The sequence below is a fragment of the Rhinatrema bivittatum genome, chromosome 8, assembly GCF_901001135.1.
Source record: "Rhinatrema bivittatum chromosome 8, aRhiBiv1.1, whole genome shotgun sequence".
Classification (NCBI taxonomy): domain Eukaryota; kingdom Metazoa; phylum Chordata; class Amphibia; order Gymnophiona; family Rhinatrematidae; genus Rhinatrema; species Rhinatrema bivittatum.
In genome coordinates this window covers 47,669,652-47,691,133 of record NC_042622.1, presented here as the reverse complement: position 1 = coordinate 47,691,133, position 21,482 = coordinate 47,669,652, and the positions used below count along the sequence as shown (strand labels likewise).

General features: G+C 47.4%; 1 protein-coding gene across 2 annotated transcripts in view; it reads left to right on the top strand.

The window, feature by feature from the left end:
* Positions 1-1,077: 1,077 nt before the first annotated feature.
* SRC (SRC proto-oncogene, non-receptor tyrosine kinase) overlaps positions 1,078-21,482 on the top strand; it is a 122,601-nt gene continuing 102,196 nt past the window's right edge. Inside the window, exon 1 of one of the 2 annotated variants that reach the window (XM_029611581.1) lies at positions 1,078-1,517. The gene's annotated coding sequence lies outside the window, so the exon portion shown is untranslated. The remainder of the gene's footprint in view (positions 1,518-21,482) is intronic. The other variant, XM_029611579.1, reaches the window with a different exon arrangement.

Genomic DNA, 21,482 nt, shown 5'->3' with positions numbered 1-21,482 from the left:
ACATGGAATAGACTTAGTTTTTGGGTACTTGCCAGGTTCTTATGGCCTGGATTGGCCACTGTTGGAAACAGGATGCCGGGCTTGATGGACCCTTGGTCTGACCCAGTATGGCATGTTCTTATGGGAAGAGGAGGGGGAGAGCAGAGATGCTGGGCACTATGGGCAGGGAAGAGGGTGGGGGGAGAGAACAGATTGGGGGGGGGGGGGGGGTGTGCTGACCCGTAGTCAATGCCACCAAAGAAGTGAGGTAAGGAGGAGGGGTGGATGCATGACAGAAAGTTCACCTGGAGTGCCTCATACTCTTGCACCAGCCCTGCCTGCTCTCTTCTTGGAACTTGATTCCTTTTCCCTGTTTGGAAAAAGTGGAAGGCGGAGGCTGCTTTCTAGCCCCAGCCCGGCTTGTTATGTACAAGAAAAATGACCACTGGTGTGGTAGACTCTCCGGCAGAGAAACATGAAGGGCTTCTGAAAATGCCTCCCCCTAGCCCTCCTTTGGTCCCTCCTCCCCATCAAGCTCCCTTACTGCCCCCCCGCAGCACTGCGAGGTCTCTCTTCTCTTAGGGGAGGCGCTGGAAGGCCTCCAGGCTAGGAAGGCGCCTCCCCTATCAGCGTTTATGAGCAGGGGTCGAGTGGTTCAGTAACTGAAGCCCTGAGAGTCCTTGCAAACTGCTCCCCTAATACCGGGGAGAGGGAGGGAGCAGCTCCGGTCCGTGCCTGCCGTTTGTGCCGACGGCGGCCAGGGCTCCCCCCCCCCCAGGAACTTCACACTTGGATTTTGCAGGCACACTCACTTAACCCTGCCCTTCTTTTCCCCTCGGATCCGACTGTAACTCTCCCCCTTTTTTTTTCACTTCTTTGGAATTTTTTTTTTCGGGACACTTTCGCCCTCCTCTCTCCAAGTCTGCCAGCTGTGGAGGGTTTGCAGCCTAACAGCTGGCGGCGCGCGGCTCGCACTCTAGGCCAGCCCTCCCCCCTCCTCCCAATAATTTTTCCTCTTCAAGCTGTTTCCGGTTTCCTGCCATATTCCTCTCCGGCTCCCCCCCCCCCCCCCCCCCTCTTATGGTGGTGAGTATTACAATCATTTCCAGCGAAGGGGAGTGGTGGATCTTTGCTCTTCCACCCTACTACCGGCAGCCGCTTCACGTGGCAGGATTATTCATTTTGTTGTTCCTGCTCTTGCGGTTGTGCAATTTAAAATACAATCAAATCTTACAAGAAAAAAAAAGCCCCAAAGGCGATCAGATCAAATGAATCACTTTCGGCGGCAGGAGGGCGTAAACCTGTGCTGCCATCAGTAAAATAAAATCAGCAACTTTACAACAAAATTTCCCTGCTCCTCAGCCGGTCTTGCATGAGTCAGGGAAGGGGAGGAGGAGGAGGGAGCCGAGATCTAGCACGGAAGGAGGAGGAGGAGGAGGTGGAGATTGAAAGAAAAGCCGCGAGAGAAGAAGAAACGGCATTTAGCTGAATGAACGAGTCCCGGGCTGCTGCTTTCATCTCCCTTGGATTTCTTTTCTGTAGGTTTCGTGTTTCTTTTTGGGGGTTGTGGTTTTTTTTTTTAGTAATTTTTTTTAGAAATTTAGTTCGGAAAGGAAGGAGGACGCAAGAGAGAGAGATTAACTGGCGCCGGGGATCTCTGTCGTTTCCCCCCCTCCTGTTTACTTTGGGGGCTGTGGTTTGGTGTGGAAGGGAGAGAGAGAGATCGGAGGAAGCCAATCCGGCCCTTGGATCACTTCGGAGGGGGGGGGGGGGGGAAGGAGGAGGAGGAGGAGAAGACGGAAGAAGAAGAAGAAGGGCAGAGGAGGTAAGGAACTGGAACCAGGGCCCATGGTGTGCTCATGAGAAATCCTGAGGCTGAAATGGCCCCAAACGATTTGCTAAAATGCTGTGTCTGCTGGCAGGTTACTCATTAGCACCGGCACACCGGACGCCCAGGAGGTGCCAACTAATCCATCCCTTTTGAGTCTGAAAACAGATCCCGGATGGGAGTGCCAGGGTCGCTATCTGCTTCAGGAAAGCTTGGGCAGAGCAGAGGGGACTGCTCGGGATTGTGGCTGGGCGGACTAGACAGGCCGGGTGGGCTTTTCCTGCCCTCGTGTTTTTGTATTTTAAATTGGAAAAGTTTTTGGTTTTTTTTTTATTTTAGGGGCGAGAAATGTAATGTTCTAGCCCGAGCAGGTCTGCGGGAAAGAGCCGGGGGGGAGGGGAGATGTCACCATCCCATCCCCAAGAGATTTTATTGTCCGTCCTAAACTATAAGGACTCTTCACCCATACGTCAGGAATCCCCACACCAACAATCACCCAGAATAGCCATAAACCGACTTGCCACCCGAGGAAGGAAGGAAGGAAACTGTTTTTAATCCGCCCCAAAGATACGCACCTCTGCGACACTGGTTCAGTGCTCCCTGCTTTCCTTCGTTGTTCCTGGACTAGCGATCGGAGATGATGTGCTCTCAGCCTTGGGCTTTGTCCTGCTGTGGTCTCGGTGCTGACAAGGAGTTCCCTGGCGGAATGTGCACGAATCTCTGCGCCCAGGGGCCCCCTTTTTATGAACGCGAACATCTTAGATCAGGGCTGTGATAGCTCAGTGGAGATTAAGGACGTGTTATGAAACAATAAGGAGACTTGTAGAAACCTAAAAGTGATTTTGTCAGGTTGCAGCTCTGGGTGTGTAGCGTGCACACGTTAAATAAAAGATTCCTTTTCTTATCTTGTTCCAACAGCTCTGTGTAAATAAAAGTTTGCTCTGCATCTTCCACAAGAGCTGTGGGTAGTTCTCGAGGTGAAGCTAGCTTTAGGCAAGTTGAGACAGAACTGGTGACTTTGTTATTTTTGACCTAGATACCTTTGCCACCTTCTCCTCTCCCTCCCCCAGCTAACCTAACAAATCCAGGTGAGGTTTTGCATGTAGGCATACCAATCGCCTTTTACCTTTATGGGAATCTCCTCGTTTTAAGGGCACCCTCTTTCCTTAAATCCTTCAATGACCTAAAAAATAAAATGTCATTGGAGACCCTGTGGTCTTCTCTGGAAAAAACAACAAAATTATCTGCCTGTGTTTACTGGTGAGGAAGCACCTACAGATGGCATGGACAGACCCCAAGAATATTTAAATGACCCGTAAAAATTACTACATGAAATCTTGTCAGGTGATTCACCAGAGAAATAAGCTTTTGTCCTCACTATTCCCAAGAAAGATGCAGAACTAGAAAAAGTGAGCAGAAGGGCAACAAAATGAGAGGAAGGAAGGTTAAACAGCTTAGGGCTCTTCAGCTTGGAGAAGAGAGGACTGAGAGGGGGAATATGATAGAGATTTATAAAAGCGTGAGTGGGGTGGACTAGGGGATACTTATTTTCCCTTTTAACTAATATTAAAACAAGGGGACACTCCATGAAACTAACAATCGGTAGATTTAAAAGAAACAATAGAAATCAGGCTGTGGAATCTGTTGCCAGAAGACAAGATCAAGGTGGCTAGCATAGCAGGGTTTAAAAAACATTTGAACAAGTTCCTGGAGGAAAAGTCCATAACACGCTTTTAGCCAGGTAGACTTGGGAAAACCGCTCTCCCAGGGATGAGTAACGAGAATCGGATCTATGTTTTGGGACATGCCTGGTACTTGTGATCTGGATTGGCCACTGTCAGAGGCAGGATGCCGAGCTCGCTAGACCTTGGTCTGCCGTAACGTGGCACTTCTTAGGTTCTTATGTAAAGACTCGATTTGATGATCCCTGTGTTTAAAAGTCTGTGTAAAATATGGGCAGAAACTGATGGATATGTTTTGCCTTCTCTGCTCTGTTCTATCTGGTACTGTGGGTACCTCCCCCACCATCCTCCCACATACCTTTCACTAAGCGAAGATGCCATGAATTTGGCAGGTTTTCTGATTATATGCTGGTGGCTTCTTGCTCAAGCTAGTGCGTTCTCAGTGGCAGTCAGCACAGATACAGGACCCCCTTAATCCTTACCTGAGCATTTCTAAATTCTAAGGCACTCTTGGAAACTATAGACCAAACACATCAACAGTTTGTTGCCATTCTGCATTAGTGGTTTTCCCATTTGAAGATAACTGGAATATTTTCGTTTATAAATGTGGAGCAATTTATTTGTTCTTCCATAACGGAGAAAAACCAAAGCTAGCATTTGATACTTGTGCCCCTATGAATCTGGGGAGCCTCAATGTACTGCGTTATTCTTTAGCCCAAGAAACAGGCACATGGATAGATGAGATGACGTCAGCTTTAGGAACTCTGGCAGTAAATCTGTACGTCCTCTTGAAAGTCTCTTCATTGTTCTTCCAGTGTTAAGTTGTCCTGAACAGACAGTTTTCAATGAGGAAAAGCATACAAAGTGGGAAGTAACAGTACAATCTTTAGTTCTAGACATTGACATGTTTTGCATTTGCTTTTGCATGTATTAAATTAATTGTTCTGTGCTTTAGACAAAAGCACTATAGCTGGGGTAAGTAACTCCGGTCCTGGAGTGTCACAAATAAGTCAGGTTTTCAGGTTATCCCTAATGAATATGCAGGAGGTCGTTTTGCATGCACTGCCTCCATTGTATACAAATATATATCATGCATATTCACTTTGACTGTGCTGAAAACCTGACCTGGCTGTGACTACCCCTGCACTATTATTAACTGAACCACCACACAGAGACATCCGTTGACATCTAGAAGAGGGGTTATGCTTAACTTAGGGGTAGATTTTAAAAGGAGCGCGCGTGTCGATGTGCGCGTGGTTCCTGGCGCATGCACATGGCTGCACCGATTTTATAACATGCGCGCGCATGTTCGAAAATTGGATGGCCATGTGCACATGCATGCCACATTTTAAAATCTGCACGTGCGGACAGCGCGTGCGGGGGGGGGGGGGGCGTGAATTTTTGCTAACCACGCGGCCTCCCCAGTTCCCTCCCATTGCGCTCTAATTAAGGAGCGGACTGGGAGGGACTTCCCTACCTAAACTCCCTCCCTCTTCCCCTCTCCTCCCCACCCCCTAAACCCTTCCCAGCACGTTTTTTAAATTTTACTACTTACTGCTCCCCTGGAGCAGAAGTAGTTTGGGAGGGTGGGGGGGGGGTGCTGGCCAGCTCCCGGCACCCGTTGTTGCAGCTGGCCTCCATCCAACCACGCCTCCTGGCCCGCCCCTTTTTCAGGTCCCAGCACTTGTGCGCATATCGGTACTTAGGATTGTAGTGGGCCCTTTTGAAAATGGGCCTGGCCACTCACATAAATGCTGATTTTTTTTACGCGCGCGGCTGTTTTAAAATCCGGCCTTTAATGTATTGGGGTAATCCCGAGATGCCGCTGACCACAAATCTTTAGTTGCCGGTGCCCATGTGCGGAACTATGTGAGTTTTGGTTTTAGTTTGGCTTTTTGATTTGCCTTTTACCTAACGTCTTACCAGTGAAGGAGTCTCTTTACATCGCCCTGCTGTGTGTACTGAGCGTCCCATGTTAAACCCTGCAAGTGCTTTCAGAGCGCTGCTGGAGATTTGTCACTGATTTTGCTAAAGCCGGGTCCTCTGACTTTTTTGCTGCGGACTCACCTAGATATGGTCACGTGGTGAAAGCCCTGGAAACTTCAGGAGAATGTAGGTGCTAAATTTGAGGGAGCCTTGAAGAGTCTGCTTCTCCCTTTCCTGAGGTGGCAGCACAACTGAATTACAGCAATTGTACACGTAGGAAATATTTCTTCTGGGAAAGGGCAGTGGATGCATGAAACAGAAGCCAAAATTAGGAACAGATTAAAGAAGATGTGAGATAAGGACAGAGGCTCCTTACTTGTGAGGGTAAAACAGGAGATCAGGTAGGTTTGATGTGGTTTGTTGCAATAGAAAAGGAAATTGAGCAGACTATTTGCTGCTGCTGTTTATAGTCCTGTGCTTAAGGATTGTGAAAGAGCAAGTCCTGCAGCCCCTCAGGATTTCAGCATATCCAAAGTGAATTTACCTATATTGGAAACCCACTGTATGCAGATTTCTCACGCATATTCCTTGCCAATATGCTGATAACTCGACTGGCCTGGGAAGCTGTGTCCTACAGAATTAGAACTGGGGACCACTGTTTGCATTCTGTGTGACTTGCACAGACGCGGAGGGAATATTACCCCTACATCAGTGATCCTCAAGAGGGTCTCTTTATTCTGCATTGGTCAGGGTCTGTATATATACTGCTATTATGTATTTTGTGTAGGGATCTATAGCAACCTGGCATGTTCTGTTTTCCTAATAGGAAGTATATTGGTGTTTTAGGGCCTTATGTAATATTTGCAGTGTTGCTTTTTCATAGGTAAGGAGGAGGAATAGCCTAGTGGTTAGAGCAGTGGACTATGAACCAGGAGACCAGGGTTTGAGTCCTGCTGTCACTCCTTGTGACCTTGGGCAAGTCACTTTACCCTCCATTGCCTCAGGTACTTTGCCTTAGCAATATAATATAACAAGCAGCCACATCATACTCATTTAAAATCACAGTTAAAAACCATACAACTAACTCTCACACAATCAATACACATAACAACCTCACATCACCCCCACTTCCAAAGAATCATCAAATCCAGGACGGCAAAGTCTACACACATCCACCTTTGGAAGTTGATCAAAAAATGCCACTTTTCATATCCTGACAAACCTTTCAGCACAGGGATCATTTAGGATATTATCAAACTTTCAGGAACGGTCATTTGTTATTCTCTACGTTGTAAAGTCCTGAGTTCTCAGCCACCTCCGATATGTTCCTTCCGTTATACGCTGTCACCTCCAGTCATACTCCTTGTCATTCGCGTTTAAACATTGGGGAAGTAATTAATTTTGTAGTGGCCATAATTGTCTTTTTACGAAACATTAAAAGTCATTTCTTAGGTTTGTTAAAGTTCGAATGCATAGCACTGAAACCCACATATCGCAAGGGCAAGCAGCATAGTCCTCCGTGCACATTTATCAGGATATCTTGGGGGGAATACAAAATACTGATTTCTTTAATAGTTAGGAGCCATTAGGAGGGTGGGTGGGGGAAAAATATCATTTCTTTTTCTTGTTTTTGATTTTTAGAGTGCACTAATATTCATTTGGCACACACTAAAATCATTTAGGGGGGTCATTCTCTAATGCTATTGCATAAGAAAAGTCCCTTTTCACGTGCGATAGCTAGCTCGGGGCGGGGTCAGCCCTGGAAGAGGAGGATTCGGGGGCGGCACCAGGGGCCGACATTGTGGACACATCGCCTTTGGCGAAAGGTAAGATTCCTTATTGCTGCCGGCTATTGCAGGATCATCCCCCGCTTCGCTCCCCGTTCCGCCGGATTCTCTACGGTCTGTGACCGTAGAGAATCCAGGCCTTAGTGCGTACAAAATGGCAAAACAGAAACAAAATAGGGGCCATCATCTTGGCCGCTGGTAATGCGAGTGTTTCTGATACAGGCAGAATACACGAGTATGCTTGCCCCAGACCTCGTGGGGTAACGTTTGTACCAGCTTCTGGTACACAGTTCCCTGATTTGCTGATGATTGTGGGTGTTGGAGTGGGGAGGAGCAGAGGAATATGACCTAGTTCCCTGCACAAACACCCAGTACGTGGCTGTGATCAAGACCACTCCACCTTCACAATGACTTGGGGCCTAGGTGGGATCTTGTACTACTTCCCTCTCTGCATCCTTCTCTCTCTTACTGCAGCTCCTGCTTCTTAGCAGGCACTGAATGAATCTCAAGAGCCAAGCCTTAGGTACTCGTTTTATCTGGAGGTTCAGTGGCCAAACATATTTATTTTTAGCACAGAGAGGGTTGATTGTAAGAAAGCGTGAGGTCACATAAATCCCAACTCATCGTCATGTTTCTTCTCAGTTTGGCCCATCGATAGTAGGCACAAACAGGCTGATGCGGTATCAGCACGTGAAATACGGGCGCTCATGGATGAGCACCTGCTTTTCTAACGCGCGCCCATCCTCCTCTCCTGGGCACGCGATGCAGGAGACAAACAAGCCGCTGCGGTAAAAAGGAGGCACTGGGGAAATTGTGCATCCCTAGCGCCTCCTCTGCATCGGGTGCCCAGAAGAAGTGGCTGTGCACGGGTTAGGAGAACGGGTGCTCGTTAATTGAGTGTCTGTCTGTTTTCCTGACCACCCACTACATTTAAAAAAACTTTTTTTTTTTTTTTAATGTTACTCCCTTTTTCAGTTCTTTTGACTTAATATAGCCATGATATTAGGTCGAAGGATCTACAGGGAAACAGTATTTTCTCCTTTTCTGTTAACGTTTGGGGCTCCTCAAGACTTAATACCAGCTCCGGAGCTGGCATTACATTTTGAGAGTAAAAATGTTCGTGTCGGGCGCACGTTTATTTTTTACATAAGGGGGGACTAGCTAATAGCCTCACCAACATGGCTTTTACATGTGATGAGTGCTATTAGCTCCTCACTGGTTTGGATGCCCGCTTTGGATGTGCTAATCCCTTTATTGCATAAGGGGTTATAGACGTGCATCCAACCATTGGTTAACCTGTGCACTAGCCTGAGCGCCTGCTATTGCATCGGCCTGAGTGCATCTGAGCTGATGTTATCTGTTATTGGATTTCTTGATTCATCCATGCCATTTTGCATTGCATGATCAGTAGCTTATTAATTTTATAACTGTGTTTTCTTTTGTGTTGAAAAGATAAAAGCTGCCAAGCATGATCTTTGTCCACTTTTTCCTGTAAAAGAAAAAGGGACTGGGGCAAGATTTTTGTTGTTAAAATTAAAAGTTTTATTCTTAGCAATGCCCTAGTGGCAGAAGGTAAACAGATCCATTGGTATTGCTTGGGGAGTTGTTAACGTTCATTTTAAATATACATCTGTCCCCTCTGATGGTGTGTGTGTGTGTAATTTTTTTTTTCTTCATATTTTTGACAGAATAAGAGGGTGAAACCTGCTTTTCCAAAGGGTAAACTGGAACCTTAGGGGATGACCGTTCTAGTAACTCACTGTTAAAGTTACTCACAAATGGATTTCAGTGATGATGATCAGCATTTGCACTTTTATATATCATCCCAGCAATGGGAGCCTTTCAGCGCAGGGACAGCACACCAGCATGTGATGGGCAGTTGAAAAACTACGCTGTTGTTGTCATTCAATTGCTATTGGCAAACTGAGGCACTAGCAGATAGGTGACCTTGGGAAGCTCATTTTAGTTGGGGGTTCTGGTTTACTCCCTTGTGTTTTTTTGTGTATAGTATTTTTATAAACGCGATTGCGCTCTCCCTTACTGTGTTCGGGAAGCATCATCAGGCTTGAAAGGTTATCTCCAGCTGCAAGGCTTCCTCTGAATGTGTCTGTGGATGTAAGACATCATCTGGCTGGGAGATTGTCATGCGGTGACATCACTTCCTGCTCGGAAGGGGTGTTGGGAATCGGGTAATATCCCACAGGGAAATGCGCTTTGCTGAGGTTGTGCTTACTATAAAACATTCCAGGGCAGGAGGAGGCAGGCCTCGGCTTGCTGCTTTCTCAAAGTGATGGCGTTTGTTCTGGGTGGCTTCCAACACCAACATGCTCTCTAGCTTTTTAACAGCAGCAGGTCCTCTAGGAAGATCATTTTAGAGGCATTTCATGACCTGACCTAAGTTTGAAAGTCTTCCCTGTCCTCTTCCCCCATATTTTTTTTCCTCTTTCCCTAGCATTTCAAAGCCTGTCCTGGTACTGCTCTGTAAAATAAATAACACTGTAAAGCTTAATTGTCGCCTCATCCCAGCACTTCTTTTGAAAGGAGCCAACGGCTATGATCCCGCCCAGCTTGCAGCATTATAAGTCACCACCTTGTTTATTTATTTATTTGTTTGTTCTGGCTTGTGGGGGCAGAGCATCCGTAGAGGCTGGAAGCGGGCAAGTGATGGGTAGAGGCCACAGTACTGACCGACCGTGGCCCGAGACCTCAGGGATGCTGTAGTGAATGAGAGAAGCTTTTATTTATTCCTGTTTGCCCCTTATTTTATATTGTCCGTTAATAGTATACTGAATCGCCCGAGAGAGAGAGAGTCGCATGTTGGCAGGACATATGTTTGTGGCAGCAACCAAACTGTCTCTCAACCCAGTGTACAAGGTGCAAGAGAGCTTCCTTTTCCTGAAAGGCTGATCATCCGCGGCTAAAACTTCCTGACACCCAAGGGAGTGGAGAGCGTGCAGAAAAATAAAATAAAACAAATAACATGAGTTAAGCGAGAACTGCCGAAGAAGTTGGGGGTAGAGCTGCTTTTATCTGGCTGCTGGATGTTTGGGATTGCTTGGCTTCCCCCCCAATACCTGAGGAAGGACGCCTCAGTAGGTGCTGGAAGCTTGAGGTTTCCTCTGCTGCCGTCTCCGCCCATTTACTGGATAGGTTATGGTTTTTAAGACCTGCTTAAAATCTGAGGCCCGCTCAGAACATCAGCTGTGAAAAGGTGAGAGAGTTTGGGTGCTGCTGGAAGAGGCTTTTTAAGCTCCAGCTGTTTAGTGGTATTATGGGGGCAGGATGTTTGAGGACTAGATAGGCAGCAGCCATGCCCCCGTGGACTCTGCCTGCATGGCTGCTGGGACCAGGCTTAGTGACACCGCAGTGCCCAGCGACGCATTTCTGGCAGTGCTGTCTCCATTCCTCTCTACGTTGGGGGTGATGCGGGACTCCCAGGTTATTTTAAAAATCAGTTAGTACTAAAGGGCTCCACTCCGCCACCCCTCCATTTTGTGTCTTTATCAAAATTCCTCATTTGTTGGTGCTAGAGGGGATCCAGGGTAAAAATCCTATGCATTTCTCGTTTGCTGTGGTCCTGGACTTGTCCTGGCACTGAAGTGTACAGCTGTACCTTTCCAACTCCATCTGAGATAGACTGATAGCCACCACTTCTCTCCCAGCTCAGTTTACCTCCTTCCTCTCTGTATTTCCCCTCGTTATCTCCTCCCACTCTTAGTCAGGCACTCTTGGTGTCCCCTCCTTGCTTACCTCCCTTTGGCTACCTCTTCCTACACCAGCCTTGGTCACTCCTTTTTTTTTTTTTCTTTCAGCTCATTTGTAACTGATGCTGAGATTCTTGTGCCAGGAGTGTTTCCCCTATTTACATAGAACCCCTCCCCACTCTTTCTTGTCTGGTCATTATAGCAGTGCCCCTGAGGCTGGGAGCCATGCACCAGGCTGCTTCCAGATCCTCATAATCAAGGCCTGCACATCTGGCCACTAGGTGTCGCCCTTGTTGATGACCCTGGCTCCCTCCCCACTTGGGCTGTGAAACTCTGCCTCTGCATCATCCTTAGCCCCATCCGACCTGGGGTGCGAAGGGCATAATCCTGCAATGGAATCAGGGGACCCCCTCCCTGCATGGCACTGCCATGGACCCACAGAACCAGTCCCCATTGGTCATGCGTATCTAGATCCCCTCACTTGCACGTGTGCCTTGGGCGTAGGCTTTCCTGCCCTTTGCCTGGGAAATTCACTGTCTCAGGCGTTGATGGCTGCTTGCGAGTGGACTGTCATCGTCTGTGCAGTTTCACAACACAGGACAATTGTGCAGCCTCACTCTGTACTTCCCTGCCTCTCGCCTCACAGGCAGCAGAAGTTGGAGAAGCTTGATGTGGTTCCTTATTTCAGGGTTTTTGTTCCCTTCTCTGAAAGGTCCATGCACTTCTTTTCATACTTGTGGAGGGCTATGAGATGCTGGACCGCCGGGGCCTGCGGTCTGGAAGGTTCACTTCAAAGGAATTGAATTGAATTTTTATGTACCACGTTTCCAAGTGCAAAGTGGTAATACAGCAAAATAATATCAGTCGATGACAACCCAGACTGACACTGTTTATCTTCCAAATCCCTGCATGCCCCTGATATTGTGTCTTTTTCGGAGGTCCAAGCGCTGACTGGGGTCACTGGGGGATATATATTAGAGATGTGAATCGGAACTGAAATCCGAACTGATTCTGGTTCTGATTCACATCTCTAATATATATATATTTTTTTTGTTAGGATGGGAATAGGAGAAGCAGTGCCCCGGGCGCTCTCATGTCACTGGTCCTCTGGGGACTGTGCTGTAGATGCCCTATGGCAGCCATGCTCCTTGTTCTGTGCTGGACATTTATGGCCTTGATGGCCTGGCCTGAGGAAACCCCACTTCTGCTGCTCTGATCTTGTGACCTCTGTTAGCTCGCTGATGCGCTGCCGCATGGTGCCATCAAAGGGGGGGCTGTGGGGGAAGGCAGAAGATTTGTCTGCGTGCACAGTGCTACGTGAGTCGGGGGGGTTCCTGACGGCTGAAAAGAGCACTCTGAGGGCTGCTGCAGATGCGTCCTTTGCCACTGCCATATCCTGTGCAAGGAGCAGCCCCGGGCTGAAGAGAGAGCGCGAGCGAGATCCTGCGCTCCTCGTCACGACCATGACGTACGGGTCGGGGCACGTTGGGACCTGTAACAAGTGACACAGAGCAGTGTTTCGAAATCAAGGTGGTTCCACTCCATTTCGAGAAAGAGAGAAAGCTCCTGCACCCCGGGTATGCAGGATCTTATCGTGCAGTTCCCTCTGCGGCTAATGAGGACGTGCACGCTCGCAAAGCAAGGAGCTTGGTACCGCAGACCTGAGAGTTTCGTGCCAGCAAGGAACTGCAAATGAGCAAAGATGATCTCGCTGAAACGGACACTGCATGGTGATGAGGCAGAAGGGGGAATTATTCCCTGAATTTTGCTTTAGGAGGGCCTTCCTGTGTAATTTCCTTGTCTGTTCCACAACTGAAAGTGAATTACAAAGCTTATAAAGTGGCAGCAGTATGGCGGCTCAACCCGTACATCTCTTAAATATAATAAAACAAAACCTCACGTGGCGTTGGGAGAATGAATGCCTGCTTTCGCTATGCCTTTTTTTTTTTTTTTTTTAGTTTGTATCAGTTTTGCTTCTGGCTAAGAGCCAGCTGTAGGCTGCCTATAGCATTTCCTGCTAATGCTTCAATTTTTTCCCCCAAGCACTTTCAGAACTGTACTGGAGAGCCGGGGGTTTCCTGGAGACCGAAGTTTTTTTTAAATTTGCTTCCTAATGTTTGGGCAAGCCGGAGTGCGAAAAGCGAGGGCTGACCGCGCTTTGCAAAAAAAAAAAAAAAAAAAAAAATATATATATATATCTGGCTGGCAGGGGGTTTCACTCTTGTGAGGAGTGCACCCCATTCCCCTCCCCCTCCCCACCACCACAAGGGCTGTGAGCGCTGCCTTTGCAGGGTGCCCAGCTAACCCCAGGAGTAGGAACGGGAGCTGAGGCTGGGACCAGCGCGCAGTCCGGCCCCCTCGTGGGGATTTCTCTGTGTAAATGAGGGAGCACCTTGGGAACTGGAGTGGTGGTGGAACAGAATCTGCCGCATCTTTGTTTCACGGGGGTCTCTCTTTTCCTATGCACAAATTGCTGCTGATAAAGAAACTTTTTTGTTTTAAATGAGAAACAGCAAATCGAATATATATGAAGTTTGGTGGCCTGGTGCCGACTGTGGAGGCCCAGGAAGGCCCAGTGAAGTGAGGAGAGTGCCACTTCTGTCTCTCCTGTATCTAGCTTTTCCTTTTTTTATCTGATAACTTCCTCCTGCTCCTTTATATTTCCAGCTCAGTCAGAACTGGGTTGGGATCTGAGTGTTTATATCGGCTATCTGGGGATTTTTTTCCCCCCCCTCTTCTTTAACCTCCTCCCAACTTTAACTTTAGTCCAGTGATTTGCAGAAACAGTGGGATTTGGAGGGAGGGTGCAGGCAGGCAGGCACCGCGGCTTCGTTCACAACTCAGGAGCCCTGGATCCAGCCGCTCCACCTCCAGCTGAGAATTGTGACCCCCCTGTTCTCCTGCATGGCCACCCGTTCTGGGCCCCAGATGTAGGTTTTTTCTTTTCCTGAAAGAGGTTTGAGGCATGCATTGGCTGTCATGGAGACCACAGCGTCTTATCTTCCTCTTCTCACAGAGATCCTCCTAAAGAATGGAGCATCGGTTCCGGCTTTGAGGAAGGAGGTTCTCAGTAAAAGTCATGACAGGGGAGTAAGAAATGAAAGTACAGCCGGGATCACTGTAAGGAATGGTGTAGGGTGCACTTAGTTCACTTAGCTGATCAGGTTGGAATGATTTGAAGGAAATACTGTATTTGAGGAGCCTGATTGAGTTTCAGCAGATAAACTTGTAGCACAGGGTTCTGAAAGCTAGATCTGCCCTGGAGGTTTCTGATGAAGGAGGCTGTGCGGTCTTCAAATCTCCTATGTAGCATCGTCTTTGGGTAATTTTTATGGTGAGCCAATGAAAGATAAAGGAAACTTGGGCTCATAGAACGTGTGTGAAATGTAAACGCTTTCTGTTCCATGTCTAATACAAAAAAAAAAAAGGGGGAAGTGATGCTCCTTACAGCTGAGCTGAGCTGGTCTCATGCTGGGGAGATGTCCAATTGTGAAACTCTGCTCTTAGCAGGTGCTCCTGAAATTCACCGGCAGTCGCATATGTTTTTGGTCTAAAAAGCCTGTGCACCCTTCATAAGGACAACCTGAGCTTGCAGACTTGGAAGGCTCTGAAGTGTAAACTGCAAACACAGAGTTTTAAACATGAAAAGATGCCAGAAGCCCACAAAGAGAATGGGGAATCTAGCATAGAGCACCATGCGCATCGCCGGAAAGATTACCTTCCAAATTATCTGCTCATCCATACGCTTCAGACTGGGTGCTCGCCACAGCTCCTAGAGACTCTCTTGCTTGCACCTTGATGTGCCCTGGGCCTCAGTCGCTTGCTGCGGCCGAGGACTGTGTCACAGGCAGAAGTGCTTTGTCTCCTCATGACATCTGTGAGGAGGACTTTTTTTTATTTTTTAATTTTTTTTTTTTTGGAGGGAGCTTGTTGCCCTGGGGCAGGGGAGAAGAGCGCGTGGAGTGGAGGTAGTGAGTGAGAGTTTGAGGGGAGTGATGGTCGGTGAGTTAATGTGGAGGAATGTGGCAGCAAGTGTTGCACCTTTTATCTGTGAGTTAGGCTCACAAAGCCGTTGTTTGGTGCTAGTGTCAGACTGGACCTCAGCTAGAAACTGACACAGTGAAACCGAATGTAGGTTGATGAACTGTTGACTTACTAAAGACATATTTCAAAATTGGGAAATTCTGATGCTTATGAGGGCGATCTCCCTAGTTAGAAACCGGCAAGTTGTGGTCAGGGTTTGCAGAAGGAAGTTTGACACATGCCAGTCCTGACCTGCCTCGGCTGCTTCTAGACTGGAGCAGAGAGTAGAGATTTCCGTCTGCATGACAGTTTTGTGATTATGAATGTGTGTTCACCAGGAGCCAGGCTGAGTCCAAGGAAACTGTGACTGAATCCTCCACTCCGTTCCCATTGATGAAGGTGGCTGATTGTGACTGGTGCATGACTGCAGTCAGAACTTGGGGTAAACGCTGGTTCCTCACAGCCTGATGGATTTCTTTCAGGTGGATTTGATTGGTTACCTTTCCAAACCCATGCTCAAAGTGGGTGCAGTAGGTAAGGACTCTGCCCCAGAGAGGATGGCATCCGAGGGCAGGGGATAGTGAGGTGACTTTTATCCAAGGTCACAAGAAGTGGCCACGGGAGAAGCGGGATTGGAACCCTGGCTTCCCTGGCGCTCATCCCCCGCTGTTCTGACCACTAGGCCACTCTTCACTATAGCTACGGGTGTCTTATTTGATTGTGAGATCTATGGTAAATTATGGCTTAAATGATGTGGCTCCTTCAACTTGGAGGCAGTTCAGCTGGGGGGCCCTGCTCATTTTGCTCTGAACAGCCCCATAGATTTCATAACTAGTTCATATGCTTGAATCCAACATGCGATCAAGCTTCTTCCACTGGCGACTGGGATATATCCTTGGGCATGAGTACTGGAATGATTGGGCCAATTGCTCGTTATCTGCTCTCATCTGACTTTTTCTTGACTTTCTACCCCATGCAGAGGGATGGGAGTCACTAGGTTTGATGCCGATCTGATTTCACTGATCACTCAGGCGTTTTCTCAGTAACAGTTTTTTTTTTTCCTTAGTAGTTTTAATGTATTTTATGTATTTTTGTTCCACTATTGGGTGTCAGTGTTATATTTAATTGCTTTATGTATTTTGTATTTTTTTTTTTAAATGTTTTATATTGTAATCTGTTCAGTACATTTTGTGATAAACGGAATAGAAATAACTTTTTAAAAATAAATACATTTTCATTTATTTATTTTAAAAAAGTTGTGCGCAGCAAGGAAAAGAACCAGGCTGCCTGCCTGCGCAGTCCCAGTTCTGCATTTAGCATGCATACATGTGGTTAAACCTCCACCTCCGCAGGGCCAGAAACGTGCAGACGGTGAGGAGGATGGGTCGTCCATGCTTCCAGCTGTGTCCAGCTCCTTCCCTGCTCCACAGCTTCCTTCGTTTTAAGCTCTTAGTTAATGCAGCCTTTTAATCCTGTGCATTGATTTAGGCTGTGGTTGGTGGCTTTAAATGCTTTATTGTGCATTTGGCTTTTGTGAAGAGCCGCAGGGGACTGGCTGGGAAAAAGCTTCTCGGCATCTGGTGAGCTGCCCTGGCCGAAGCTCTTGCTGTTCGTATAGCCAGGGTGCTTGCGGGCCAGATCTGTGGCCTCCGCTCAAGGCGCGCTCATCTCAAGTTTCTGAGTTTTATTATTTAGGGGCCTAAGCACTAAAGGGTTTAAAAATATATATATATATTGTGTGTCAGTGGGGGACAAATGCTTAGCTCTTTAAGTGGGTTTTTTTTTTTTTTTTTTTTTTTTTTGTAATTTGGAATTTCCAGGTCTTTCCGAACGTTTGGGTTCTGCGGGTGACGTTCGGCCAGCAGGAGTGAAACACATTTCACCACCATGCAGACTCTGGCTGGAGAAATGGGAGAGGAGACTCGCTCGCCCAGCAAAGCCCGGGAAGATTAGTAGACCCGATTTGCTGGGCCGGGGGACTCTCCTGGGGGAATTCTGCATCTGCCCCGCAGAATTAGGTGGCGAGGACACGAAGCAGCGGTGACTGCAGTGGAGGCCTGTGGGGGGCCAGAAGGCATAGCGTCGGCATCTGCGGGAAGTCAGAGAGGGGCAGTGGCGGGCCAGCCTATGCAGACCTGAAAAAGGGAAACGAGGGGTGGGGGTCTTCATTGAGCCATGCAGGCTGGAAGAGATGAGCTTGCAGCATCAGCCTTGGGCCTGCGTAGCCCTAGGGGGTGGAGGGGGGGGGGGGGGGAAACGCTGCTACAGCTTGAATGAGAGAGGCAGACAGCGAGCTTGGGGGAAGGTGTGAGAGAACTGGGGATCTTTTTATAAAGAGGGGGTGGCAGACATTGAGAAAGCTTAGGAGTCTCGCTAACATGGGGGGGGGGGGGGGGGGGGGCGGAAAAGACTGAGAAAGTGAGGGGAAAGAACTGGAAGGGGGATATTTCTGTCTGCCCCACTCCCAGGTGTCAAGCTTGGGGGTCTTGCTAAGGTGGGGCATACAGACAGAAAGCTAGGGGTGAGGGGAGAGAACAGGGGGAAGGCAATGGGGGTCTTGCTTGGGGGATGGAAGAGAGAACTGGGGAGAAGAGGGGTCCGAGCTTGGGGCAGCGGGCAGGAGGAGGTAGATTAGGGTCTTTCTGAGGAGTTGGGATGGGATGGGGAGTTTGAGTCTGGTGGTGCAGTGAGAAGGATTGACCCCAGGGGGAGGATATCTCAAGCATGAGGAAGGGGTTCACGTCCTAAGAGAGAGCTGAGAAGTGCCGATCAGCCTGGGGGAGGGGGAGAGCACTCTCGAGGTACCAGGCCTTATGATGGGGAAACATCTGCATCTTAGAGTAATAACTTTTCTGTATTGCATTCTAAATTATTACTGAAAACCAGTGATTATATTGTGGTACCTCAACAAATAAAATCTGCAGAATTTTGCAGCATTTAAAAAATTTATTTTTTTTTTTTGCATTGAATTCCCCCAGGAGTAGTCTTCCATCTGGTCTCATTGCTTTATCTGCTTTTAGCTCTGCTTAACTCCTCACTAACACGGTCCTCTGTAAATCGAGGTCGTTCTGGCTTCTATTCTCATTTGCTGAGCTCCTATTCCAAGCCCTTCCTCAGTGAACACTGAACAGAAATATTTGTTAAGCAATTCAGCTTTCCTTAACAGCTCCTACAAATTTCTCCCCTTCATCTCGGAGTCTTTGGCACTTTGGCACGTTGCTTGTAACTAACAGGCTGATACAGGTGGTGCAGTGAGAAGGATTGACCCCAGGGGGAGGTTATCTCAAGCATGAGGAAGGGGATTCACGTCCTAAGAGAGAGCTGAGAAGTGCCTATCGGCCTGGGGGAGGGGGAGAGCACTCGGGAGGTACCAGGCCTTATGATGGGAAACATCTGCATCTTGGAGCGCACTGTTAACCCGCATTTGGATGCGGGTTTCGGGCGGCGGTGTTGGACGCACGTTTTCGACGCGCTAGCTTTACCCCTTATTCAGTAAGGGGTAATAGTGCGTTGAAAATGCGCGCCCAACCCCCTCTCCCGAAACTAATAGCGCCCGCAACATGCAAATGCATGTTGCGGGCGCTATTAGTTATTCCCGTGCGATTCAGTAAGTAAAATGTGCAGCCAAGCCGCACATTTTACTTTCAGAAATTAGCGCCTACCCAAAGGTAGGCGCTAATTTCTGCCGGCACCGGGAAAGTGCACAGAAAAGCAGTTTTTACTGCTTTTCTATGCACCCTCTGACTTAATATCCTGGCGATATTAAGTCGGAGGTTTCAAAAGTTAAAAATTAATTAAAAGTAAAAAAGAAAAATTTAAAATCGGCTCGCGGGTTGAAAACTGGACGCTCAATTTTGCCGGTGTCCGGTTTCCGAACCTGTGGCTGTCAGCGGGTTTGAGAACCGATGCCGGCAAAATTGAGCGTCCGCTGTCAAACCCGCTGACAGCTGCCGCTCCTGTCAAAAAAGAGGCACTAGGGGACGTGCTAGTGTCCCTAACGCCTCTTTTTACCACGGGCCCTAATTTGAATAATTTGTTTTAGTGAATCGCTCGCACAGGCCCGCTCTCCCGCAAATTTTACTATATAGGCCTGTAACATATACCTAAAAAAAAAAAAGACTTGCCCAGTTTTACTGCATTAGCTTTTTTTTTTTTCCCTCTCCTGACTTCTTTTCCAACTTTTTGTAGCTTTTCCAGATATTGTTGCTTTTTTACTGTTATCTTGTAGTTTTACACTAACCAGTTTCCATTTTTTTAGAAAACCAGTGACCTCTTTACCCCTTATCTTTTGTTTACTTTCATAGCAAAAATGTTTGTTGCCCTTATAATATCTGCTTTTAGTTTTGCTCACTGCTCTGCTTCCCCTAGCTTACTCCATCCCACTAGTGCCTCCTCGAGGTACTCACCCCATCTTAACAACGTTCATTTTCCTGAATGTGGCAATTGCTGGATCCCAGACATCACGCACTGACATCAGAGCCACTTTTTCCGGCGGTAAGCTCCAGGTCCGGTACGGTTCCCTCAGGCGTGGATTCCGTTACCAGTTGCCGGAGCAATTCTCCCTGCAGATTTCAGGATCGCCCTGCTTCTGGAGATGATGCTGCTGTTTAGAAGAATTTATATTGTTTTCACACACAAACCCAGTGACTGCAGCTTTCAGTTCTGGATGAATTAATCTGGTTTCACTCCTTGTTTTGCTCATACTGTGGAACTACTCCGGAATTCAATGTGCAATAGTTTCTGTTTGTGTTAAAACTTAATTCTGAGGTTGACTGCAAAGCTCTGTTCACACACACGCTTCATCCATCATTAGCAGGGGTGGAAAGAGTTTTAGAAAACTTAAGGCACCAGCCAAAATTCTTAGGAGCCAGGAGAGAGGTTTTCTTTATGGCTTTTTTTTAAACCTTATTTTTTTTTCTCCCTCTTCTTCTGTAGCCCAGCAGGGGATCCTAGACCCAAACCCAGCAACGGCGTCTTCCTCCTGCCTTTGGGCCTGATCCCTAATAGAGACTTCTCTGACTGGGCCAGATTTCTGCTCTGACTCCTCTTCCCTCCTGGCCCTGGATCCACCCGGGGAGGTGCTTTTTTTTTTTTGCCCAGGCCCAGTCTGCCACCAGTTGTCAAATTCTAGGCATCTGGATAAACTGATGCCTGGGTTATTTCCAAGCCTGATTGTTGGAGTTCTGAAATAACTAAGTCGGGTGTGAAACCACCGTCCTAGGTGGGATGAGCGTGGACCGCTCTCTCTCCAGTCTCCTCCTCCTGAATAAGAAACATAAGAAAATGCCATACTGGGTCAGACCAAGGATCCATCAAGCCCAGCATCCTGTTTCCAACAGTGGCCAATCCAGGCCATAAGAACTTGGCAAGTACCCAAAAACTAAGTCTATTCCATGTAACCATTGCTAATGGCAGTGGCTATTCTCTAAGTGAACTTAATAGCAGGTAATGGACTTCTCCTCCAAGAACTTATCCAATCCTTTTTTAAACACAGCTATACTAACTGCACTAACCACATCCTCTGGCAACAAATTCCGAGTTTAATTGTGTGTTGAGTGAAAAAGAACTTTCTCCGATTAGTTTTAAATGTGCCACATGCTAACTTCATGGAGTGCCCCCTAGTCTTTCTATTATCCGAAAGAGTAGATAACCGATTCACATCTATCCGTTCTAGACCTCTCATGATTTTAAACACCTCTATCATATCCCCCCTCAGTCGTCTCTTCTCCAAGCTGAAAAGTCCTAACCTCTTTAGTCTTTCCTCATAGGGGAGCTGTTCCATTCCCCTTATCATTTTGGTAGCCCTTCTCTATCTTCTCCATCGCAATTATATCTTTTTTGAGACGCAGCGACCAGAATTGTACACAGTATTCAAGGTGCGGTCTCACCATGGAGCGATACAGAGGCATCATGACATTTTCCGTTTTATTCACCATTCCCTTTCTAATAATTCCCAACATTCTGTTTGCTTTTTTGACTGCCGCAGCACACTGAGCCGACGATTTCAATGTGTTATCCACTATGACACCTAGATCTCTTTCTTGGGTTGTAGCACCTAATATGGAACCCAACATTGTGTAACTATAGCATGGGTTAGTTTTCCGTATATGCATCATCTTGCACTTGTCCACATTAAATTTCATCTGCCATTTGGATGCCCAATTTTCCAGTCTCACAAGGTCTTCCTGCAATTTATCACAATCTGCTTGTGATTTAACTACTCTGAACAATTTTGTGTCATCTGCAAATTTGATTATCTCACTCGTATTTCTTTCCAGATCATTTATAAATATATTGAAAAGTAAGGGTCCCAATACAGATCCCTGAGGCACTCCACTGTCCACTCCCTTCCACTGAGAATCGAGCAGATGTCCCGGTAGACGTGCATCAGGCAGTGCTGTGCTGATCCTGGACAGCACACCATGCAGGCTCCACCCTGTGCGTGCGCAGCGTGACTGAAGAGTGGCCAGAGAATGTGCACCTTAATAAAAGAAATTTTAACATAAGTTAGTACGAGGGGGGGGGGGGATTTAGGAATAAACCATCTTTATAA